This window comes from Ursus americanus, chromosome 29, assembly GCF_024610735.1.
Source record: "Ursus americanus isolate L20-20 chromosome 29, mUrsAme1.1.p, whole genome shotgun sequence".
Taxonomy (NCBI): Eukaryota; Metazoa; Chordata; class Mammalia; order Carnivora; family Ursidae; genus Ursus; species Ursus americanus.
The window spans coordinates 36,978,951-37,004,706 of NC_142155.1; the positions used below are offsets into that span (position 1 = coordinate 36,978,951).

Below are 25,756 nucleotides of genomic sequence, written 5' to 3' on the forward strand. Positions count from 1 at the left end.
TAGGTTGTCTTTTTCATCAGTGTCAAGGTATTTCTAAAAATTTTTTTGATTTCTTCTTTGACTATTGGTTGTTCAGTAGCATGTTGTTAAATCTCCACATATTTTTTTAAGATTATTTAAGTATCTGGCAGAGAGTGAGACAGCGAGAGAGGGAACGCAAGCAGGGGGGTGGGAGAGGGAGAAGCGGGCTTCCCACTGAGCAAGGAGCCTGATTCGGGGCTAGATCCCAGGCTCCTGGGATCACGACCTGAGCTGAAGGCAGATCCTTAATGACTGAGCCACCCAGGCCCCCCAATCTCCACCTGTTTTTGACTGTCCCATTTTTTTTCTTGAGACTGATTTCTAGTTTCATATCATTGTGGTTGGACAAGATTTGTAGCAGAAGGTGAAGAGAGCATTCAGATGAAAGGTTTGTTTCCTGGAGGGTTTTCTGAGGGCAGACCATGAGTTCCGTGGGGACGGAGGAAGGTTTTGTGAGACGGGGGGTGGGGTTAACCCTTGTTAGAATTACTGACTACTACCATGCAGGCTGTGTGCTACCGTTCACACCGTAGTCCTGATGGGCTTGTACTTCATTAGAAATATTTTCTAGGAGGTGTAGGCATAGGCTTCTCTAAAAGAAAGGTGCCATGTGGGTTCATGGCATGACCCCAGGTCAGCAACCAGGATGTATGGTATTGTGGGGGATCAGAACCAGGCTTTCTGTGGGAAGTGACGGAAATAGGGTATGGTGAGCTCCATGACCTCATAGGTGAGGTCCCGAGTGACCCACTGGGTGTTGGGTTCCGTGGATCTGTTTCATCAGGTGCTGTGGAATTCAGGGACACCCTCCTGTCTGTGGATTTGTGTGGAGACAGGTAGACATCAGTGTCTGGCCAGGCACGAGGGTCGCACTGGACCACCCCCAGAGGTGCAGCATGCGGGGGAGCCACTGCTTGGTTTCCACGAAAGCTGACCAGGGTCTGTGACCGTGATTCCTAGCAGCTGCAAGGGGAGAGGAGGCCGGGGGTGGTGCACACTTCCTAGACTTGTGGTCAGGACTAGTCTGGAGCCCACTGAAGTCAGCCACACCTGGCACAGAAGGCCCCCCAGTCAGTGTAGCTGTGGGCACTGCTCCCATGGCACTTTCGGGCCGGCTCCATGCTGCCACCTCCTGCTTTTCATCATCATCTTCAAGGTCGTGTGCCTCTGCTCTTGCCCCATGGCCTCCGGGGTATTGTCCGTCCTCCATCTGGCCCTCGTCCCTGGTGCCCTGTGCAGTCCGATGCCAGGGTAGCCTTCTCGAGGCAAACATCTGGCCCTGATGGAACACTTCCATGGATCTCGTGTGATGCGAGGATGATGTCCTGCCCTGGAAGGGGGCTGCAGGTCCCCAATCAGGAGAGCCATGTCTCCCTTTTCAGCATGGCCTGCCCTCCCCTCAGTCTTCTTCAGGGAAGCTCTCCCCACTTCCTGAGATGACAGCTCTGAACTTAAAAGTGAATGTTATTTTACATATCTCTATGCCTTAGTTCATCCATGGCATGTCTTTCAACGCCGTTAGTGGGTTTTTTTTTTTTTTTTTTTTAGCAGTTCTGAAGGGCTGTCTGCTCAAGGAGGGGATGACCTGGGTGGGGCAGCTTTCCCTCTCATCTCCCTCAGCCTGTCTCTGAGCCCTGGGGCCAGCTGTCCCACTGAGGATTGAGGGACCCGAGCCAGCCCATCCTGAGCCCAGGCTGTGTGTCAACTGTGTAGACGGATGCGTGTCGGAGCGGTGGGCAGCTGGCATAGGCCAGGGGCAGGCAGTGTCTCCCCATTCCTTCCCTCCCTTCCTCCCAGAGGTAGCTCAGAGCAGCCTTCAACCCCTGCATCTCCAGATCCCTTGACCTATGCCTCCTGTGTTCAGCTGGTGACCTTGGAGTTTCGCATGGATTCTACCTCCCATACCCTCTCCTGTAGCAGTTCCTGGATCAGGGGAGGGGTCGGACCCTTGTCTGATTTTGGTCTTCTTCCTGTCCCGCACCAAGCCCACTCACCTTTGCATCTTCCATGTATGTGCTTGGAAGCAAGCCCATCCACAGGGAACCTATTAGCCAAATGGATCCAGGTAATGAACATTGAAGTAGAGATCCAGGATCCATAATAAACCTGCTCTGAAACCTGTCCCAAAGTCTGTGACTCTCTCACACTGAAACAGAAACAATAATAGCTTTCTGGACTGTGAAGTGACATGTGTCTCTACTTCCAATCTTGAATGCATAGGTGCTGAGCCTGGACAGAAAAGGACCATGGCTCCCGTGGGCTGGGATCCACAGTAAGAACTCAGTGAAATCTGAATTCGAGGCATAGAATGAATAATTATTGTAGAGTGAATCCTCCCAAGTAGGGCTTATGCACATTGCAGAGGAAAAGCTTTTTCAAAGAGGTTCCTGAAAGAAAAATCTTTTTAAAAAATTTATTTTAATTCCAGTAGAGCTAACATACAGTGTTACATTCGTTTCAGGTGTACAAGAGAGTGATTCAGTAATTCTATATATTACTCAGTGGTCATCAAGAAAAGTGTCCTCTTAATCCGCTTCATCTATTTCACTCATCCCTCTATCCACCTCCTCTCTGGTAACCATCCGTTTGTTCTCTCTTGTTAAGAGTTTGTATTTTGGTGTGTCTCCTTTTATCTTTTATTTATTTAGTTTTGTTTGTTTTTTAAGTTCCCTATAGGAGTGACATCATATGGGATTTGTCTTTCTCTGACTGACTGATTTCAGTTAGGATAATACTCTCTAGCTCCATCCATGTGGCTGCAAATGGCAAGGTTTCATTCGTTTTCAAGCCTAGTAATACTCCATTGTGTGTGTGTGTGTGTGTGTGTGTGTGTGTGTGTGTGTGAATACACACATGTATCATCTCATTTGTCAATTTTTCTACAGACACTTGGGTTGCTTCCATATTGTGATATTGTAAATAATGGTGCAAGAAACATAGTGGTGCATGTATCCTTTTAAGTTGCTGTTTTCATAGTCTTTGGGCAAATACCAGTAGTGTGATTGTTGGATCGTAGGGTAGTTCTATATTTAATTTTTTGAGGAACCTTCATACTGTTTTCCACGGTGGCCACCACAGTTTGCATTCCCACCCACAGTTCGCCAGGATTCTCCTTTATCCACATCCTCCCAACGCCTGCTCTTTCTTGTGCTTTTGATGTTAGCCATTCTGACAGGTGTGAGGTAATACCTCATTGTCCTTTGGATTTACATTTTTCTGATGATGGGTGATGGTGAACATCTTTTCACGGGACTGTTGGCCATTTGTATTTCTTCTTTGGAGAAATGTCTGTTCTTGTCTTCTGCCTATTTTTTAACTGAATTATTTGTTTTTGGGGGGTCGAGTAGTATCAGTTTTATATGTTTTGGACACTATCCTTTTATTGCATATGATCTTTGCAAACATCTCCCTTTGAGTAGGTTGTCTTATTATTTTTATGTTTTCATTGTTCTTCTGCCGTGTGGAAACTTTTTATTTTGCTCTATTCCCAATAGTTTATTTTTGCTTTCATTTCCTTTGCCTCAGGAGACAGTCTAGAAAAACGTTGGTATGGTCCATGTCAAGAAGTTACTGTCTTCCCTCCTGTAGAATTTTTGTGGATTTAGGTCTCATATTGAGGTCTTGAAACTGTTTTGTGTTTGTCTGTATTGTGTAAGAAAGCAGTCTAATTTCATTCTTTTGTGCGTAGCTGTCTAGTTTTCCCAACACCATTTGTTGTAGAGACTGTCCTTTTCCCTTTTGATATCATTGCTTGCCTTGTGGAAGATTCATGGACCACATAATTGTGGGTTTCTGTCTGAACTCGTATCCTGTTCCTTTGGTCGCTGTGTCTATTTTTGTGCCATACTCTCTTGTTAGGATGACTGCAGCTTTGTAGTATAACCTGAAATCTGAAATTGTGAGTCCTCCAGCTTTGTTTTTCTTTTCCACATTGCACTGGCTGTTCAGTATCTTTAGTGGTTCCATACAAATGTTTAGGATTGTTTATTTGAGGTCTTTTATTTTTTAATTTAAATTCAATTAGCCAACTTACAGTACATCATTAGTTTCAGATGTAGTCTTCAATAAATTACCAGTCGTGTGGAACACCCAGTGCTCATTGTATCGTGTGACCTCCTTAATGCCACTCACCCAGTTACCCCCCCCAACTTCTCCTCCAGCAATCATCAGTTTGTTGCGATAGTTAAGAGTCTATCATGGGTTTTCTCCCTCTGATGACTTCCCTTTCTATTTTCCCTCCCTATGGTCTTCTTCCCTGTTTCTGATATTCCACATAGGAGTGAAAGCATATGATCATTGTCTTTCTTTCATTGGCTTATTCCACTCAGCATAATACCCTCCAGCTCCACCCAGGTCGGTGTGATGGTAAGTATTCATCCTTTCTGATGGCTGAGTAATATTCCATTATATATATGATCCACATCTTCTTTATCCATTCATCTGTCCATGGTCATCTGCACTCTTTCCACAGTTTGTCTATTATGGATATTGCTGCTATGAACACTGGGGTGCATGTGTCCCGTCTTCACTACCTCTGTCTCTTTGGGGTAAATCCCCAGTAGTGCAATTGCTGGGACATAGGGTAGCTTTATTTATAACGTCTTGAGGAAACTCCGTACCATTTTCCAGAGTGGCTGTACCGGACTGCATTCGCACAGGGGTGTAAGAGGGTTCCCGTTTCTCCACATCCTCTCCAACATGTATAGTTTCATGTCTTCTTATTTTTAGATATTCGGCCTCGTGTGATATGGCATCTATAGGGGTTTAGATTTGCATTTCCCTGAAGCCAAGTGATATGAAGCATTTATGCCTGTATCTTTTGGTCACCAGTACATCGTCATCAGTGAAATGACTTCCCATTTTAATCCATCTCAAGACATAAAGCTGGGTAAGCACTGAAGCTGGATGATGCCATCGGTTGGAATTGTGGAGAATTTCAAAAGATCTCCATGGAGAGCAAGTTTAAAGGTCAGTGTGAAGCTACTAATTGGATCCGGGGAGATCTCTGAAAGTGGGGGTTCCCTGGGATGGGCTGAGGGGGGTCCTCCGATTTTCCTGCTATGAATCCTTTCTGCAGCCCCAAACGGACAGTTTCCTGCAGTGGGGCAGGCTGAGTCCTCTAGTCGTGCAGAGGTGAGCCCAATGCCTGGCACCTTGGAGGCAGGCAAACGGGGAGGGGACCCTCAGCAGAAGACCCAGGGTTAGGTTAGGCCTCAAGAGACAGCAGGTGCGAACTGCCCAGTGCTCAGAGAACTCCCAGGCCGACTGAGATGAGGGCACAAGGGCGGGTGAGTGTGAGCCTTGGGGTTTGATCCGGAAGGGCTCACAAAGGTCGGGGTTCACCAGCAGGGGCTCTGAGGGGGTGTCCCAGTTCTCTTGCCCTGAATGCTCTATTGTGCCCCAAAACGGTACAGTTTCCTGTGGGCTGCAGGCTGAGTCTTACGGTGGGGCTTGGGTGTCCCCAATCCCCCGGAGTTGGGCGCCAGGATCCTGGGGAGGGGCCCCTCTGTGGCCAAACTAGGGTAAGGATTAGGGTCCAGGGGCCCGGCAGGGCCAATCTAGCAAGCTGTGCGGCAAGCTCCGTGGAGGGCTGAGATGAGGCCATGGGGGAGGGTGAGCATGGGCCTCAGGGTTGGGGCACGGGGGTTGCCAAAGGTGGGGACGGGCTCCGGGGGCCTCCCCAAGTTCTCGTGCCCTGTATGCTCTGTAGCACCCCAAGGGGCACGGTTTCCTGTGGACTGGCAAGCTGAGTCCTGAGGCGGGGCACAGGTATCCCAATTCCCCGGGGCTGCGGTGTAAGGCTCCTGGGGAGGCCACCAAACCCGCGGCTGACCTAGGGTTAGGGTTAGGCCCCAGGAGCCCCGCAGGCCTGATCTGCTGGCTGTATGGTGAGCTACACGGGCTGAGGTGAGGGTGTGGGGAGGGTGAGCGTGGGCCTCAGGGTTGGGGTGCAGGAGGCCACCAAAGTTCACTGGGGGCTCAGGGGGGCCCTCCTGGTTCTCCCGCCCTGAATGCTCTATGGACTCCCAAGGGGCATGGTTTCCTGCAGGGTGGCAGACTGAGTCCTGCGGTGGGGCTCAGGTGTCCCGAATCCCCGCGGCTGCGGCTCCAGGCTCCTGGGGAGGGGCCCCTCCACAGATGAACTAGGGTTAGGGTTGGGGCCCAGGAACCCCGCAGGCCAGATCTGCCCGCTATGTGGCGAGCTCTGCCACGGGTTGAGGTGAGGGTACGGGGTGGGGTGAGCATGGGCATCAAGGTTGGGGCTTAGGGATCGCTGAAGTTCTCCGGGGGCTCTGGGGGCCCTCCCGGTTCTCCCACCCTGAATGCTCTACAGCCTCCCAAGGGGCACGGTTTCCTGCGGGGTGGCAGGCTTTGTCCTGCAGTGGGGCTCAGGTGTCCCCAGTCCCCGGGGCTGCGGCACCGGGCCCTGGGGGAGGGGCCCTCCCTAGCCGACCTAGGGTCAGGACTAGGCCCCAGGAACCGGGCAGGACTGATCTGCAGGCTCTGCGACGAGCTTGGTGGCAGGCTGAAGGGAAGGCGCGGGGCGGGATGAGCGTGGGCCTCAGAGTTGGGGTGTAGGGGGCCGCCGAGGATCGCTGGGGGCTCAGGGGGGCCCTACTAGTTCTCCTGCACGGGATGCTCCGCGGCGCCCCAAGGGGCATGGTTTCCTGAGAGGTGGCAGGCTGAGTCCCATGGTGGGGCTCAGGTGTACCCAATCCCCGGGGTTAGGGTACGGATTAGGGTACGGGTTAGGGTTAGTGTACGGGTTACGGTTAGTGTTCGGGTGAGGGTAGGGGTTATGGGTTAGGGTACGGATTAGGGTTTAGGGTACGGGTTAGGGTTTAGGGTTTGGGTTTAGTGTACGGGTTAGGGTACGGGTTAGGGTATGGGTTAGGGTTAGGGTACAGGTTAGGGTACGCGTTAGGGTACAGTTTAGGGACGGGTTAGGGTACGGTTTAGGGTGCAGGTTAGGGTTAGGATATGGGTTAAGGTTAGGGTATGGGTTAGGGTTACGGTACGGGTTAGGTTACGGTTTAGGATTAGGGTTAGGGTACGGGTTAGGGTTAGGGTATGGATTAGGGTATGGGTTAGGGTTAGGGTATGGGTTATCGTTAGGGTTATGTTTTGTGTTAGGGATAGGGTACGGGTTTGGGTTTGGGTGTGGTTTAGGGTATGGGTTAGGATACGGGTTAGGTTTAGGTTAGGGTTAGGGTACGGTTTAGGGAACGGGTTAGGTTTAGGGTACAGTTTAGGGTTAGGGTATGGGTTAGGGTACAGGTTAAGTTACTAGTTAGGGTTAGGGTTCGGGTTAGGGTATGGGTTAGGGTCCGGGTTAGGGATAGGGTACGGGTTAGGGTAAGGGTTAAGGTACGGGATAGGCTGCGGGTTAGTGTTAAGGCAGGGTACTGGTTAGGGTTAGGGTTTAGGGTTAGGGTTAGTATATGGGTAGTGTTAGGCTACAGGTTAGTGTACGGGTTAGGGTTAGGGTACGGGTTAGGTTCAGGGTTTAGGGTTTAGGGTTAGGGTACGAGTTAGGGTACGGTTTAGGGATAGTGTTAGGGTATGGGTTTGGGTTAGGGTTAGGGTATGGATTAGGGTACGTGTTAGGGTTAGGGTACAGGATAGGGTATGTGTTAGGGTTAGAATACGGGTTAGGGTACAGGTTAGGGTACGGTTTAGGGTTAGGGTAAGGGTTATGGGTAGGTTTAGGGGAAGGTGTAGGTTTGAGGGTAGGGTTAGGTTTAGGGGTTAGGGTTAGGGTTAAGGTTAGGGTTTAGGTTTAGAGTTAGGGTTAGGGTTAGACCCCAGGAGGCCAGCAGGCCTGATCTGCCGGCTCTGCGGTGAGCGGTGGGAAGGGCTGAGGTGAGGGCGCTGGCGATGGGAGCGTGGGTCTCAGTGTTTTGGCGTGGGGGGCCTTCGAAGGTCACGGTGGCTCGGAGGGCCCTGCCCGTTCTCCCACCCTGAATGAATGGCGGTACCCCTAGCGGCTCGGGTGCCAGCGGGGCAGCAGGGTGAGTTCGGTGCTGAGGCTCGGGGGTCCCCAATCCCCAGCGTTCAGCGCCAGTCTCCTTGAGAGGGGCCCCTTGGGGGCCGAACTAGGGTTAGGGATTGCCCCCAGGAGGCTGACAGGCCCGATCCGCCAGCTGTGCAGTGAGCGGAGGGGCGGGCCGAGGTGAGGGCGCTGGCGAGTGGGAGCATGGGCCAAAGCATTTTGACTCAGGGGCATTCAGAGTTTGCCAGGGTCTTGGAGGGCCCTGCCTGTTCCTCCGCCCTGAATGACTGGCGGCACCCCTAGCGGCCCAGGTGGCAGCAGGGCGGCAGGGTGAGTCTGGTGCTGGGGCGTGGGGGTCGCCAATCCCCGGCTTTATGGCGCAGGCCCTTTGGGAGGGGCCCCTCGGGGGCTGACCTAGCGTTAGGGTTAGCCCCCAGAAGGCCGGCAGGCCCGATCCGCTGCTGTGCGGCGAGCGGATGGGCGGGCCGAGGTGAGGGCGCTGGCGAGCGGGAGCGTGGGCCCCAGTGTTTTGGCACAGGCTGCTATCGAAAGTCGCCGAGGGCTCAGAGGGCCCTGCCCATTCTCCCGCCCTGAACGATCAGCGGCACCCTAGGGGCCCGGGTGTCTGCGGGGCATAAGAGTGAGTCCAGCGTTGCGACTCGGTGGTCCCCAATCCCCGGCGTTGTGGCGCCAGGCCCCTTGGGAGGGGCCCCTCGTGGGCCGATCTAGGGTTAGGGTTAGCCCCCAGGAGGCTGGCAGGCCCGATCCGCTGCTGTGCGGGGAGCGGAGGGGCGGGCCGAGGTGAGGGCTCTGGCGAGCAGGAGCGTGGGCCCCAGCGTTTTAGCGCGGCTGCTATCGAAGGTCACCGAGGGCTCGGAGGGCCCTGCCCATTTTCCCACCCTGAATGAATGACGGCAGCCCTAGCAGCCTGGGTGGTGGTGGGGCGGCAGGGTAATTCCGGTGCTGAGGCTTGGGGGTCCCCAATCCCCGGCGTTGCGGCGGCAGGCCCCTTCAGATGGGCCCCTCTGGGGCCAACGTAGGGTTAGAGTTACCCCCAGGAGGCCGGTAGGCCGGATTCACCGACTCTGCGGTGAGCGGAGGGGCGGGCCGAGTTGAGGGCGCTGGTGAGCGCGAGCTTGGGACCCAGCGTTTTGGTGCGGATGATCTTCGAAAGTCGCCAGAGTCTCGAGGGCCCTGCCCGTTTACCAACCCTGAATGACCGGCGACGCCCCAGCGGGCCCGGTGTGGGCTTGGCGGCAGGGTGATTCCGGCGCTGCAGCTCGGGGGTCTCCAATCCCCTGAGTTCGGTGCCAGGCCCCTTGGGAGGGGCCCCTCGGGGGCCGACCAAGGGTTAGAGTTAGCTCCCAGGAGGCCATCAGGCTCAATACTCCGGCTAGGCCGCGAGCGGAGGGGCGGGCCGAGGTTAAGGCGCTGGCGAGCGAAAGCATGGGCCCTGGCGTTTTGGCACAACGGGCCTTCGAAGATCACCGGGGCCTCGGAGGGCCCTGCCTGTTCTCCTGCCCTGAATGAAAGGCAGCACCCCTAGCGGCCTGAGTGGCGGCGGGGCTGCAGGGTGAGTCCGACGCTGGGGCTCGGTCGTCCCCAATCCCTGGCGTTGTGGCGCCAGGTCCCTTGGGAGGGACGCCTCGGGGGCCGACCTAGGGTTAGGGTTAGCCCCCAGGAGGTCGGCAGGCCTGATCTGCCGGCTGTACAGCAAGCGGAGGGGCGGGCCAAGGTGAGGGCACTGGCGAGAGGGAGTGTGGGCCCAAGCGTTTTGGCGTGGGAGGCCTTCAAATGTCGCTGGGGGCTCGGAGGGCCCTGCCCCTCCTCCCGCCCTGAATGACTGGAGGCGCCCCTAGCGGCCTGAGTGGCGGCGAGGCAGCAGGGTGAATCTGGCGCTGAGGCTCAGGGGTCCCCAATGCCAGGCGTTGTGGCTCCAGGCCCCTTGGGAGGGGCCCTTGCGGGGCCGACCTAAGGTAAAAGTTAGCCCCTGGAGGCTGGCAGGCACGATCTGCCGTCTGTGGCGAGCGGAGGCGCGGTCGAAGATCAGGGAGCTGACGAGCAGGAGAGTGGGCCCCAGCGTTTTGGCGCTGGGGGCCTTCGAAGGTCACCGGGGCAGGGAGGGCCCTGCCTGTTCTCCCACCCTGAATGATCGGTGGTGCCCTAGCGGCCCGGTGTTGGCGGGGTGGAAGGGTGAGTCCAGCGTTGCAACTCGGGGGTCCCCAATCCCTGGCGTTCCGCGGCAGTCCCTTTGGGAGGGGCCCCTCGGGGGCCAACCTAGGGTTAGGGTTAGCCCCCAGGAGGCCGGCAGGCTCAATCCACCGGCTCTGCGGTGAATGGAGGGGTGAGCCAAGATGAGGTCGCTGGCGAGTGGGAGCGTGGGCCCCAACATTTTGGCTTGGGGGGCCTTCAAAGGTCACAGGGGCCTCGGAGGGCCCTGCCCGTTCTCCCTCCATGAAGGACCGGCGACGCCCCTAGCGCCCCGGGTGGCGGCGGGGTGGCAGGGTCAGTCCGGCGCTGGGGCTCGGGGGTCCCCAATCCCCAGCGTTGCAGCACCAGGCCCTTTGGGAGGGGCCCCTCGGGGACTGTCCTAAGGTTAGGTTAGCCCCCAGGAGGCCGGCAGACCCGATCCGCCGGCTGTGCGGTGAGCGGAGGGATGGACCATGGTAGGGCGCAGTGGAACGGTAGCGTGGTATCCAGCATTTTGGCGTGGGGGGCCTTCGTATTTCACCAGGGGCTCAGAGGGCCCTACCGGTTATCCCGCCCTGAATGACCAGCGGCGCCCCTAGCGGCCCGCGTGGCGGCGGGGCGGCAGGGTGAGCCCGGCGCTGCAGCTTGCGGGTCCTCAATCCCTGGCGTTGCGGCACCAGGCCTCTTGGGAGAGGCCACTCTGGGGCCCACCTAGGGTTAGGGTTATCCCCGAGGAGCCTGGCAGGCTGGATCCGCCGGCTGTGCGGCTAGGGGGGGGGGGCCGAGGTGAGGGCGCTGGAGAGCGGGAGTGTGGGCCTCAGCGTTTTGGCGCGGGGGACCTACGAACGTCGCCGGGGGCTCGGAGGGCCCTGCCCGTTCCCCCACCTTAAATGACCGGTGGCGCCCCAAGTGGCCTGGGTGGTGGCGGAGCGGCAGGTTGAGTACATTGCTGGGGCTCAGGGGTCCCCATCCTGGGCCTTGCGGGGCCACGCCCCTTGGGAGTGGACCCTCAGGGACTGACCTAGGGTATGTGTTAGCACCCAGGAAGCCAGCAGGCCCGATCTGCCGCTGTGTGGTGAGCGGAGGGGTGGGCTGACGTGAGAGCGCTGGCGAGCGGGAGTGTAGTACCCAGCGTTTTGGCATGGGGGGCCTTGGAAGGTCTCCAGGGCCTAGTTGGGCCTTACCCGTTCTCCTGCCCTGAATGACCAGCGGCGCCCCTAGGGGCCCAGGTGGTGGTGGGGCGGCATGGTGAGTCCGGCGCTGTGGCTCCGGAATCCCCAATCCCAGGCGTTGCGGCGCCAGGCCCCTAGGATGGGCCCCTCGGGGGGAAAACCTAGGGTTAGGGTTACCCTCCAGGAGGCGGCAGGCTCAATCCGCCGGCTGTGCGGCGAGTGGAGGGGTGGGCCGAGGTGAGGTCGCTGGAGAGCAGGAGCGTGGGCCCCAGCGTTTTGGCTCCGGGGGCCTTCGAAGGTCACTGGGGGCTCGGAGGGCCCTGCCCGTTCTCCTGACCTGAATGACTGACGGCGCCCCTAGCAGCCCGGGTGGCAGTGGGGCAGCAGGGTGAGTCCGGCGTTATGGTTCGGGGATCCCCAATCCCCAGCGTTGTGGCGCCAGGCCCCTTGGAGGGAACCCTCTGGGGCCGACCTAGGGTTAGAGTTAGCCCCCAGGAGGCCGGAAGTCCCGATCCGCCGGCTGTGCGGTGAGCGGAGAGGCGGGCCGAGTTGAGGGCGCTGTCGAGCCTGAGCATCGGCCCCAGCGTTTTGCCGCGGATGGCATTCGAAAGACGCCGGAGTCTTGAGGGCCCTGCCGGATCTCCCACCGTGAATGACCAGCGACGCCCCAGCAGGCCTGGTGTCGGCTTGGCGGCAGGGTGAGTCCGGCGCTGCAGCTCAGGGGTCCCCAATCCCCTGCGTTTGGCGCCAAGCCACTTGGGAAGGGCCCCTTGGGGGCCGACCTAGGGTCAGGCTTAGCCCCCAGGAGGCCGGCAGGCCCGATCCCTCTGCTGTTCCACAAGCGGAGGGGCAAGCCGATGTGAGGGCGCTGGCGAGGGAAGCGTAGGCCCAAGCGTTTGGCGGGGGGCCTTAGAAGGTCGCCGGGCCTCGGAGGGCCCTGCCAGTTCTCCTGCCATGAATGATCAGCAGCGCCCCTAGCGGCCCGGGTGACGGCGGGGTGGCAGGATGAGTCCGGCGCTGGGGCTCGGGGGTCCCCAATCCCCAGCGTTGCAGCACCAGGCCCCTTGGGAGGGACCCCTCAGGGGCCGACCTAGGGTAAAGTTTAGCCCCTGGAGGCCGGCAGGCACGATCCGCCGTCTGGGGCGAGCGGAGGCACGGTCGAAGATCAGGGCTCTGGCGAGCGGGAGAGTGGGCCCCAGCTTTTTGGTGCTGGGGGCCTTCGAAGGTTACCGGGGCAGGGAGGGCCCTGCCTGTTCTCCCACCCTGAATGATCGGCGGTGCCCTAGTGGCCCGGGTGTCGGCGGGGCACAAGGGTGAGTCCAGCATTGCGACTCGGGGGTCCCCAATCCCCGGCGTTCGGCGGCAGTCTCTTTGGGAGGGGCCCCTCGGGGGCCGACCTAGGGTTAGGGTTAGCCCCCAGGAGGCCGGCAGCCCCGATTCACCAGCTGTGCAGTGAGCGGAGGGCGGGCCGAAGTGAGGGCGCAGGTTAGCGGGAGCATGGGCCCCATCGTTTTGGCGCGGGGGTCCTCCGAAGGTCGCTGGGGGCTCCTAGGGCCCTGCCCGTTCTCCCGCCCTGAATGACCAGCAGTGCCCCTAGCGGCCCGGGTGGTGGCAGTGCGGCAGGGTGAGTCCGGCGCTGTGGCTCAGAGGTCCACAATCCCCAGCATTCCTACACCAGACCCCTTGGGAGTGGCCCCTCTTGGGCCGATCTTGGGTTAGGGTTAGCTCCCAGGAGGCCGGCAGGCCTGATACGCCGGCTAGATGGCGAGCGGAGGGATGGGCTGAAGTAAAGGCGCTGGTGAGCGGGAGCGTGGGCCCCCGCGATTTGGCGCGGGGGGCCTTCAAAGTTAACTGGGGGCTCAGAGGGCCCTGCCCCTTCTCCCACCCTGAATGACCGGCGGCACACCTAGCGGCCCGGGTGGTGGCACGGCGGCAGGGTTAGTCCGGTGTGAGGCTCGAGGGTCCCCAATCCCCAGCGTTGCAGCACCAGGCTCCTTGGGATGGGTCCCTCTGGGGCCGGCCTAGGGTTAGGGTTAGCCTCCAGGAGGCCAGCAGGCCCGATCCGCGGCTGTGCGGCTCCCGGAGTGTTGGGCCGAGGTGAGGGCGCTGGCGAGCCTGAGCAATAGCCCAAGCTTGTTTGTGCGGGTGCCTTCGAAGGTCGGGGGCGGCTCGGAGGGCCCTGCCCTTTCTCCCGCCCTGAATGACCGGCGGCGCCCCTAGTGGCGGAGGGGCAGCAGGGTGAGTCCCGCGCTGGGGCTCTGGGGTCCCCAATCCCTGGCATTGTGGTGCCAGGCCCCTTGGGAGGGGCCTCTTGGGGGCCAACCTAGGGTCAGGGTTAGCCCCCAGGAGGCTGGCAGGCCCGAACTGCCGGCTGTGCGCCGAGTGGAGCACAGGCCCAGGTGAACTCGCTGGCAAACCGGAGCGTGAGCCCCAGCGTTTTGGTGCCGGGGGCCTTTGAAAGTCGCCGTGGGCATGGTGAGCCTTGCCCGTTCTCCCGCCCTGAATGAACGGTGGTACCCCTAGCGGCTCGTGTGCCAGCGGTGCGGCAGGGTGAGGCCGGTGCTGTGGCTTGGGGGTCCCCAATCCCTGGCGTTGTGGCAGCAGGCCCCTTCGGAGGGGCCTCTCTGGGGCCGACCTAGGGTTAGACTTAGCCCCCAGGAGGCTGGCAGGCCCGATCCGCCAGCTCTGCGGAGAGCGCAGAGCGGAGGGGCGGGCCGAGGTGAGGGTGCTGGCAAGCTCCAGCGTGGGCCCCAGTGTTTTGGCGCAGATGGCCTTCAAAATTCACCGGAGTCTTGAGGGCTCTGCCCGTTCTCCCACCCTGAATGACCAGCGACGCACCAGCGGGCCCGATGTCGGTGGGGAGGCAGGGTGAGTCCGGCACTCACGTAGACGTGAGTTGAAAGATGGCTTTGATACAATTTTTTTTAAGTTTTTTTTTAATATTATGTTAGTCACCATACAGTACATCCCGGGTTTCCAATGTAAAGTTCGATGATTCATTAGTTGCGTATGACACCCAAGGCACCATGCAATACGTGCCCTCCTTACTACCCATCACCGGTCTATCCCAATCCCCCACCGCAATCCTCTCTGAAGCCCTCAGTTTGTTTCTCAGAGCCCATGGTCTCTCATGCTTCATTCCCCCTTCTGATTACCCCCTTTCTTTATCCCTTTCTTCCCCTACCGATCTTCCGAGGTCTTATGTTCCATAGATGAGAGAAATCATATGAAAATTGTCTTTCTCTGCTTGACTTATTTCACTTAGCATTATCTCCTCCAGTGCCGTCCATGTTGCAGCAAATGTTGAGAACTCGTTCTTTCTGTTACCTGAGTAATATGCCATTGTATATATGGACCACAACTTCTTACTCCAGTCATCTCTTGAAGGGCATGTCGGTTCCTTCCACGATTTAGCTATTGTGGACATTGCTGCTATGAACATTGGGGTGCATATGGCCCTTCTCTTCACCACGTCTGTATCTTTGAGGTAAATACCCAGTAGTGCAATGGCTGGATCATAGGGTAGCTCACTTTTTAACTTTATAAGGGACCTCCACACTGTTTTCCAGAGTGGCTATACCAACTTGCATTCCCACCAACAGTGTGGGAGGGATCCCCTTTCTCCACATCCTCTCCAACAATTGTTGTTTCTTGCCTTGTCAATTTTTGCCATTCTAACTGGCATAAGGTATTATCTCAGTGTGGTTTTGATTTGAATTTCCCTGATGGCTAATGATTTTGAACATTTTTTCATGTGTCTGTTAGCCATTTGTACATCTTCATTGGAAAAGTGTCTGTTCACATTTTCTGCCCATATTATAATTTGCTTATTTTTTCTTGTGTATTGAGTTTGAGGAGTTCTTTGTAGATCTTGAATACCAGTCTTTTATCTATAGTGTCATTTAAAAATAAATTCTCCCATTCCGTGGGCTGGTGCTTAGTTTTTTTTACTGTTTCCTTGGCAGTGAAGAAGGTTTTTGTCTTGATGAAGCCCCACAAATTCGTTTTATCTTCTGTCTCTCTTGCCTTTGGATATGTGTCATGAAAAAGTTTATTTTGGCCGATCTTGTATAGATTGCTGCCTATGTTCTCCTCTAGGATTTTGATGGATTCCTGTCTCACTTCGAGGTCTTTCATCCATTTGGAGTTTATTTTTGTGTATGGTGTGAGTGAGTGGTCATGTTTCATTCTTTTGCATGTAGCTGTCCAATTTTCCCAGCACCATTTATTGAAGAGACTCTTTTTCCACCGGATGTTTTTTCCTGCTTTATCAAAGATTAGTTGCCCAAAGAGCTGAAGGTCCATTTCTGGGTTCTCTATTCTGTTCCATTGGTCTATGTGTCTGTTCTTGTACATGCTGTCTTTGTGATTACAGCTTTGTAGTACAGCTCGAAATCCGGCATTATGATGCCCTCAGCTTTGTTTTTCCTTATCAACAGTTCCTTGGAGATTTGGGGCCTTTTCTGGTTCCATACAAATTTAAGGACTATTTGTTCCAGTTCTTTGAAAAATGTCATCGGTATTTTGATCAGGATAGTATTGAATGTGTAGATTGCTCTGGATAGCATGGACATTTTAACTATGTTATTTCTTCTGATCCATGAGCATGGAATATTATTCCATCTTGTCTTCCTCAATGTCTTTCAAGAGTGATTTGTAGTTTTAGAATACAGATCCTTTAAGTCTCGGTTAACTTAATGCAAAGGTAACGTATGGTTTTTGGTGCTCTTGCAAATGGGATGGATTCCCTAATTTCTCTTTCTTCAGTCGCATTATTTGTTTATAGAAATGCAACTGATTTCTGAGCATTGATTTTGTATCCTGCCACATTGTTCTTTCTTAAAGACTGGTTAATGGCCCTTTCCTTATGCTTTCATTCCCACTCGGAAACATGCATCCATCATCGTGACAGACGTTAGGATTCGGAGGACCCTTTCCATACCCTCTTCTTACTGAGAGTTACGTCTATGGCAGTTTAATTAATGTTCAACACACATACTGGGAAACACTGGTGCCTTCACTAATCGATGTTGCTGTCTCTCTGCACAAACTTGGTTCGCTGAATTAAATAATGGCACTTTCTTTTCCTTTTCACAAAACCTTTTCAAACGGCTTTCCTCCTCATGACAGATGTGAGTTGAGAGATGCTTTCTGTGTAGTGTTCTTAAGTAGTTAAACGAAGGGCATTATCTTGATGCTTGCAGACCCCATTTTGCACAATGCTCCCAATCCATGACACCAGATGTGAAGTGCAAGATGCTTTTATATAGAGTGTTCTCTCCTAGCGTAAAGCAGGTGACACCTTACTTATGCATTCATGGACACTTTTGAAAAACTTGCCACCTTCCTAAGAGAAGACTTGACTTGGACATTGGTGTCTATTCGGTGTTCTGACTGAGATTTGTGAAAATTGCCCTTTCCTTAAGGTTCATCACACTTTTTGGAAATCTTGGGTGTGTTCATCGGTCCTGATGTTGGTTTGATGTTGCCTTCTATCAACACTGAGTTGGTTCTCACAACTACTTAGATAGGACCTCTCCTTCTGCTTTCACTTGCACTTCTGCAAGTACTTCTTCTTCATTACAGAAGATGTGAATTGGAAGATCTTTTCCCAAGGGTGTCCTTACCTGAGCATACAGCATGTTCCTTACGTTTTCATACACACTTTTGGAACATACATCCATCCTCCTGAACGTAGATATGATTTGGAATGTTGTCTCTAGATGGTGCTCTTTCACATCTATGGCAGTTCCCTTAAGGTTCAACACATGTAATGGGAAACCCTGCTCTCTTCACTGATCAATGTTGCCGTCTCTCTACCCAAACTTGGTTCTCTGAACTGACTGATGGCACTTTCTTTTCGTGTTCACACAACCTTTTCTAATGGCTTTCCTCCTTTTCTTTGGAAATTTTGTTTGGAAATTTTAATATGCCTTTCTTAATATTTGATAGAGCAGACAAAACTCGGTCACAAATGTGACCTAATTGACGTCTATGGAACATTCGATAATAAGTGCAGAATACATTATTTTCCAGCGGTCATAGACTATTTACCCAAACAGATGATATGTTGGACCATGAATCATGTCTACATTTTAAAATACTGAAAATAACTAGATTCTATTCTTAGGCCTCCAAGGATTAGAGCCCTAGTCCTCATCAAAAGAAGACCAGGCAGTCCCTCTATGTTTAAAAATTCAATGTAACTTTGCTGCTTATCTTAAGGGTCAGAGAGGGGATCGCAGTGGATATTTGCCACCTTTTCTACATCAGGGCTCACACACAATGGCCCTTTGTCTCTGAAGAACACTGACTATCCTAACGTAGACAGGAGTTAAGCCTCCTATCAGAGTTCTGCATGTGCCAGCCACACCTGGCAGCCTTGGCCTGGGCCCACCACCACCTCCCTCCAGCTTTCCTTCTTGGTGGCATTGAGTTAAGGGAGTCAACATAGCCATATGGAGATGGGAGCTCCCCTCTCCTAGTGATGATGGTGCTATTGTCCCCACCAGTCTATCAACATGATTTCTGAGAGAATTATGACACAATAGCAGCTTCTTGACCTTCCTTAAGGTTTAAAAATCATCTTGTGAGTCATCTTTTCAAAAAACGGTTTCACCATGTGTTCTTTTCTCTGGAAAAGAAATAGACCCAATGGTAATTATGGCTCCTGAGCACCTGCTCTTGGGAGATTGCATAGTGGCTCTGTGTAGCATTCTCCCTCTTAAACTTCTCAACTAGGGTGTATACAGAATGAGTCCCATTTCCTAGATGGATAGACAAGGGCTCAGAGATTATATGAATTACAGAGGATTTTAGTGTCAGAAACCTAAGTGGGATCTCCAAACTGACTCCAAAACCCTTGTTCTTCCATACAGGGTACCATTTCGCTCTTACCTCTGGTCTTGTTGATCTGGAAACCTAGGAAGTATTAGGATTTTCTTGTTGTGTGGCCAAATGGAACGAATTCGGCTGCCTTTTCACCTCTGCCCATCATGACCATGAAGATAATTATCTCAGTGGAGGACCTTTGAGTAAGAGACTTAAAGATCCCTTAGAATAGAGATACTATACTATTTTTCTGATATTAAAGTGCCTGAAAGAACTATCCTTTTTTAATTGATGGAAGCTCTTGGTGGAAAGGTCGGAAAGACTATTTGAAAACACTCAGCCTCTTCTACAGAGTGAGACAATGCCCCTAAAGATTGCTAAAATATTCCCTTACCTCTGATTATTTACTTCCCAACTATCGCAGTGTTTCTATGTTAGGATTACGATTTCCATGAGGCAAAAGTTGTGGAGAAAGAACTTAGTGTATCCAGGGGCACTTTCGTATTGTGACAGTGAGCTATTCTGTTGTATTCTGTAGTCCAAGGGAATGGTGCCAGACATCTCTAAGATGTCTAAAATTCTGACTGTAAATGATCTCTATGCTTCAGAGATTTGGGCAGGACAAGGGAGGAGTCCAGAGAATGTGAACGCCTCTGTTACCTGTGTTGACCATGGAGCAGGTAACCTTCTGTAGGGGTCCTTTTGATGTCTCTGAGCTATGGGAAAGGTGCTTTCATCTCAAGCTCCTCCATTTGGTAGTGGTGATAAGGATAAGAGTAATTTTTATCTCATACCATCTGTGGACCCTGATCTTGACCTCCTAGGGAAACCCTCCTTTATCATTTCACCCAGCTCAAAATGACCGGGCAAACCCTCAAAGCATGGGCCCTATTTCTGCCCCCAGCACATATTGTCCATCTGTTTCAAAAAGAAAAAAGAGAACAAAAAAATGCCCTTGCCAACATCAAGGTGAGAACACAAAAGAACCTCTCTGTCCCCCGTAAGATTAAAGTCATACCGACTTGTACATACTGAAAAGATAAGAAAAGTCTGTCACTTTCTGGAATCTTCTGCCTCATCGTGATGGGTAACTGTACCTAACACAAAACAGAACAAATATATAACCCTGCCCTAAATGTTCCTTCCCTGGAGCACTCTCTTCTTTGTGAAGACTGTGTCTCCCAGGCATCTGACCTGACTTGGGTTTGAATAAAACTCTCTTCATTTCTCTCTAAAATGTTTTAAAATGTTCCTTCCTTTAGTGTTGACAATAACACTATGTTTTCTTTTCAAGTGAAAAATAAATGTTCCTGGTTCACAACCGTGACAGCACAGAAGGCCGGCTGTTCCTCCTGGCCCCTACCCTGCAGAACCAAGCATGTGTATATAGATTCCAGCACAAATGGGCTCATCCTAGAAGGATGCTTTGAAGGTCTGAGAAGCACTATCCACTCCATGGGTGAGACAAGAAGGCAAAGCTATTCCCGCTTGGAGCATTCCTTTTGGGGCTTAAAATTGCCTTGGACATGCATGAAAGCATTGCCATTTACTAAAGCCCAAAGCTGGAACAGTCTGAGAGCAGCTGACCTAGCCAGAATCCAGGCACACACCTGTAGGAAGGGTTGGTGCAGAAGGGAAGGGGCAGGGCTCTGAGGGTGTTCTGCAGCTAGAGGGGTCCGCGGAAGGGGCAGTGTGTGTGTGTGTGTGTGTGTGTGTGTGTGTGTGTGTGTGTGTGCGCGCGTGCGCGTGCTTGGGGCCCTGCCCGTGATCACAGTCATGCCTGCGCTGGGCATTGAGCCAAGGAGGCAGGTCTTGGACCCCTTGCACTCCCAGAGTTGTGAGTCATGGGGCTGGTTGCCCCGCATTCAAGGGGCTGGAAACCGCACACTCCCAAACCAATCACCCCATGGGGGTGGAGCTACGTCTCTGTGGGCAAACCCAGAGCAGACCTAGGATGTAGACTGGGAACCAGGGAAGGGGAGCTCTGAGAGATTCAACGTGTGGAGTTCCTGGCTGAGTGAATGCATGCTGTGTGCCTGTGTGGGGCATGGTCTGGGAGTAGGGGCACCCCGGGTGAGAGGTGGGGTTCTGGAAGGGCATGTGGAGGGAGTTCATTTGGAGACTCAGTTGAGTTTTCTTTTTCCCTTGATAGTCTCTTCTGCCTACTCTCTGTCAACTGGCCTTACATAGCAAACCCATGGACTCCAGGGCACCTGCTCAGCAGAGCTTTTGTGGTATTGGTCGCAGACATTCCAGGGTTTCACTTGTTCCCCAGCAAGAGCGAGAGTAAGGACCGCACGGTCCCCAACTTCAGTGCGGTGCCCCTGTACCCCGACACAGTGCAGGTAATGGACATTGAGCAGTTCCCCAAGTTCAGCAGGGTGTTCCCTGTTCCTTCAGGCACATGTGTGGCACTAGGAAACCCCAGAGCCGTTACCCAACTTCAGCATTGTGCTGCTTGTTCCCTGGGAATGGTGGCAATGGGCTGGAAGATAATTACTACTAAAAGACAAGTCTGTGTTTCCCCTTCTCCCAGAAACTGCAGCAGGCATGCTGGCTTTAGGTCCGAGGAGCCGCCTTCTCCCCACCTAACAACACTTCTCTTCTCTGGCTCCATGAGACCCGAGGTTTTGAACGTCTGCATCTGAGTCAGTGAGGCAGCTTGACACAGGACACCAGCATTCAGAGAAAGCGGCAGGTCCATTTGGAGAAATGTCATATCCACGTCAGGACTGGAGGTAACACCTCTCATTAACCCACTATCTCCTGGGCTTTTCTCTTTTCTCTAGTTGAGCCATGAAGTAAAACTTAAGTAATAGTTGTCAGTGTTCTGAATTTGGTGAAGGAGGTACTTAGTTTCTGAGCTTAGAGCACTTTGCAGGGGATCCCATTTTCTCTGTTCATTGACTGCTTATGAATGTATTTTGAACAGCTGTTTCCTAGAAACACTCTTTCATTAGAAAGGGAAGGTTAGATTTACTCTTTGTGTATTTTTGAGATATACATCTAACAGTGTTTATTCAGTTGGGCCTACGATATGGGTGAGTGGCCACCATTTAGGGTTAGATGGCTTTTTGTCGTCAGATACAGATATGGATGATGTCTTGTCATTTGTCAAAGGTGATGTTTCATTACTGATTAGTCTTTTCATCCCAAGAATTACAATGAGGGTCGAGGGAAAATTCAAAATTATTCAAAGCAGCCTTTTCCTGTTTAAAAGTTAAGCTTGACTATCTAGCTTTACTAGATGTATCAACTCAATATTTTGAGGTGCCATATTCTCTCTGTCATTTCTTTGGTGGTGCAGTCAGAAGGAGAGTCTTTGGGAATTCCTTTGGATAGAGTCATGCTGGTGGCTTCAAGGGGCCTGGTGACGGGAGCCCTGGGCTGAGTTCTGGAACTACTTGCTTGACGCTGGGTGAGTCAGGTTATCCCACAGAGTTTCTGTTTCCTCCTTATGAGATTGCTGGAAGGTGAAATAAGTCAAGCAGAGAAAGGCAATTTTGATACGGATTCACTCATTTATGGAACAGAAGAAATAGCAGGGAGCTCAGTAGGAGAAGGAAGGGAAGAATGAAGGGTGGGGTAAACAGAAGGGGGAATGAACCACGACAGACTATGGACTCTGGGAAACAAACTGAGGGCTTCAGAGGGGTTTGGTGGGGGGTTGGGATAGGCCGGTGATGGGTATTAAGGAGGGCACATATTGCATGGAGCCCTGGGTGTTGTATGCAAACAATGAATCATGGAACACTACATCAAAAACTAAGGATGTAGTGTATGGTGACTAACATAACATAATAAAAAAAAATTTTAAAAAGAAAATAAAGAAATTGATGGAAGGTCATATCTGTGGAAAGTCTTTACACAGAAACTGTTCTGCCTATTGAAGAGCAACTAAAAACGAGGTGATTTGGGCTCTATTATTCTGTAAATAATAATTTTAAAACTCCCTGTCCTAGGGATATGGTATTTTATTGCATAAGGAGGCCTGAGAAGGCTGCAATGAAAGATTGCGATCTCAGAACACGTTCATGTTCCATGCATACATCACTTAACAGTTTGCACAGGTAGGAAGGTAAGTGGAGATAAATATGAAAGAAAGGGAAAGAAGGTGTGAACCATTCATTAGGTAGCCTTCTCCCTTTCTCAGGAAAGCCTTGGGCCAGTGTAATTTTGGGAAAGGAGGGGGAATCCTGGAGCTTTGCAGCAGATGGGGGTTCCAGGTCTGGGTAGAGGTGACGGGTCCCAGAGGAGAGCTGAGTGCATTCTGCAGCAGGGTATGGGCAGGGCGCGCTCCTGGGGTGGCTGTGGTCTCCCATGTGAACGTTGTGACAGGTGAGGGCTGTGAGCTGGTTCCTGGCTGAGGACAGTTGAGGCACAGGTGGAGAGCTGGCCGAGTCCCTTCTTCAGGGCCACCAGCCTCAGCCAGCACACACAGAATCATCGTTTGTCCCTGTCACTCCAATTCAGGCAGTCAGAGTTGCCAGGCCGAGATGTTTGCTGGAGCTTCTTTCCTTGCATGTGTGTGAAGTTTCAAACCTGAAGTGATGGACATGATGGGTCCTCAGAAAATCCGTAACTCTTTTATTTCCTGCTCTTATATCGACCAGTGAAGTGAATCGGACCGGCTAGTAGAAGGGGCTATCTGTGCGTTTTTATTTCCCAGTTTAATTAAAGAATGGGAAAACAGTCTTGTGAAATATTAAAAGAATCCTTTGTTGGTGTTCATGTCCCCCCCCCCCCCCGGGGTGGGGGTGCTCACCTGGAGACCCATCCAGGGCTCTGGAAGCTTGACCCGGTGAGTCACTTGCGACTTGAGCTGGGGAATTAATGAAGAAAACAGAATGAATGCTGGAGTTTGCCTGTATCGTTTGGACTCAGACAAGTCCATGTAGCATCGGAACTCTTCACCCATGAGGCGTGTCGGGATCCCTGAGGTTGTGGGCTTTGCTTTATGGGCTGAGGTTTTGTCTTCATCCTTATCTGGACAAGAGCCATGCCATCTGGCAATGGAGATCCAAATCCTTAGGTGACCATATCATCATCATCATTATCATGATTATTAATTATTAATTATTATTATTTTAAGAAGCAAGAGAGACATTGACTTTGAAATAAAATTATCAAAAGAAAGAACACAAGGTCAAATATATACGTGATGATTGAACTTGTGGTATCTCTCATTGGTGTGGGTCTTGTAGGGCTGCCCGAATGAGAAAGACCAAGGAATTCTATGTGGATAAAAGTGTGCTGTACACAGGGAGTGTTTTATTCCATCATTTGACCTCTCTCTCTGAAGGGAAAATAGAGTGGTGACTGGAGCTTGGTTCTGATTGGAAGGCCTGGGAGGTCAGTGAATCGAAAGAGCAGTGTTCATGCTTACATGGTTCTCAGTGCCCAGTGAGCGAAGTTTGGACACTTGGACTCGGAAGCATTGGTGTTCAGGGAGGATGTTGTCCGAGTTTGCAGCACATCAAATCACTTGGCTGGTCTGCCTAATTGGGCCAGTTTCTGCCTTTCTAAGGGCAGCTTGAAAGTGGCTTGTAAACCTAGGACATTTGTGGAGTGTTCTGCATGGGACCACTGTGTGGGCCAGTGTAGACACAACACAGGGAATTCCAGAGCTAATGATGAGCATGTTTGTGAGGCTGGAGTTTGCTTCTCTGTGAGAAGGATTGAGCTGGAGTGGAAAGAAGTCTCTGGGTCTTAGGACTCACTGAGCCGATCCAAGCCTGGCAGGGTGCTGAGATCAGATGTCTGTTTCCCAGGATTTTGGCCAGAGGGATATTTGGGCTCTGGGCAGCATCTCTGCTCAGGTTTCTTGGATGAGCACCTCAGGGAAGAGGAGTAAATGTGTGTGCTCACCTGTCATCGAGGAAGGTTTCTGGTTTCAGGTTTCGTGTACAGGTGAATTCCTCATATGGCTCCCTTACCTGATGGTGTTCAGGGTGCAGGAGGTGGATGGACCCCCTCGTCCCGGGCATCCTGGCTGTGTAAGAGTCCTGGGGCACCTTTTCCCCTGGACTTTGGACCAGGAAATTGGGAGCAGTAGGTGATGAAGCCATCAATTGATGCCTCAGTTTCTTCCCTGCCAAGATGAACTGGAGATTATAATAAGTGCTATGGAAATATAAAGGAGGAGACAGGACTGGGGGTGCTGAAGGGAAGGTGGGGGTGGTGTTTGGTATTCACATAGGGGTCAGGTGGTACTTCACTAGGAGGGTGATGCTTGAGTCAAGATCTAGGGAAGGTCAGTGATATCACATGAAGAGCATTCTAAACAGAATGGAAAGCATGCGCAAAGGCCCCAGGGAAGGAGCATACCAGGTGCATCCATGAGCTACAAGATGGCCCTGTGACCACAGGCGACAGCTTAGGACTTGCATCATCAAGGTGACAGAGTGTGACAGAAAGCCATAGCAGGGCTGTGACCCCATGGGACCCTGTTTCACTGGGTCATCCTGGCTGCAGGGTTGAGAACAGATGACAGAGGGTTGAGGTTGGGCAAGGGAGGTCAATGATGACTCTTTTCCAGGAACTCAGGCAAGAGATGGGCTCCAGTGTGGTCCAGACAGGCGGCCTTGAAAGGAGTGGTGAGTCCTACGGTGGGTACGTCTTGAAGATGGAGCTCACAGAATTTGCCGACAGCTTAGATATTGAGGATGGGAGAAAGGAGGAACTGGGGTAACTCCCAGCTGTTGTGGGTTGTCCTGAGCGAGGGGAAGGAGAAGGTATCTGGGGGTAGGAGGTAGTCCGCGTTCGGCATGCTGAGGAAGATGCCTTTCTGGGTGGATCTGCTGAGGTTTGTTTCCAGGAGAAGCTTTCACATCTCCTCCCTCAGCAACGGTGAAGTATAAGTATTCCCCATTTTTTAAAAGTTCATGGGAAGACACTTGGCTTTTTGGAAAGATCTCCGTTATCACCTGGTTTCACTAATGGGAAGAAACCTGAAGAGGATGTTCCTTATGAAAAGAGTTGAACGGTGAGCTTTGCATTCAGCATCTGTTTGGGGAGAAGCACGACAGATGCAGCGTGCACCGTAACCAGCTCCTTCCTGTAAACCGCTCTCCGTGTCCAGCCACCAGCGCTTTGAATTCTGTTTGTGAGCATCTGCTGTGCTTTCTCTCCATTTATTTTCGGCATCCATTAGGAATTGTGTCCTGGGTCCTGAGAAATGCCAACAATAAGTAAATTTAGGAGTCTGAGCATGGTCACTAATTTTTCCATATTAATTAATGGTCATTCCTTCTTTATACCCTTTCTGCTCTGAAAGGTTTCCTAGGAGTACTGTACTTTCAAGAGCTGGGGAACCTGTACCCCATCCTGCGGGGTTCACTTTAGTCTCCATGCTGCACAGAACATTCCATGGCTGTTGGATTTTAACACACAAACCTGTATCTTTGACCACCTTCACCCTTCCCATCCTCCTCTGAATCAGGCACCCACAAATCTATTCTCCGTATCTATGCGTTCAGTAATTTCTCTCCCCATGTTGTATGTACATGTGAGCATCTGTAATTGTCTTTCTGTGTCTGAGTTCTTCAGG

The 25,756-nt window shown here is 52.5% G+C and overlaps 1 long non-coding RNA gene across 1 annotated transcript; it reads left to right on the plus strand.

Moving 5' to 3' along the window:
• The first annotated feature begins 19,510 nt into the window (after nucleotides 1-19,510).
• Nucleotides 19,511-20,941, plus strand: LOC148107533 (uncharacterized). The gene is made up of 3 exons (XR_015722212.1): nucleotides 19,511-19,666; nucleotides 20,360-20,552; nucleotides 20,744-20,941. It is a non-coding gene; the product is annotated as an uncharacterized LOC148107533 (long non-coding RNA).
• The last annotated feature ends 4,815 nt before the right edge of the window (nucleotides 20,942-25,756 follow it).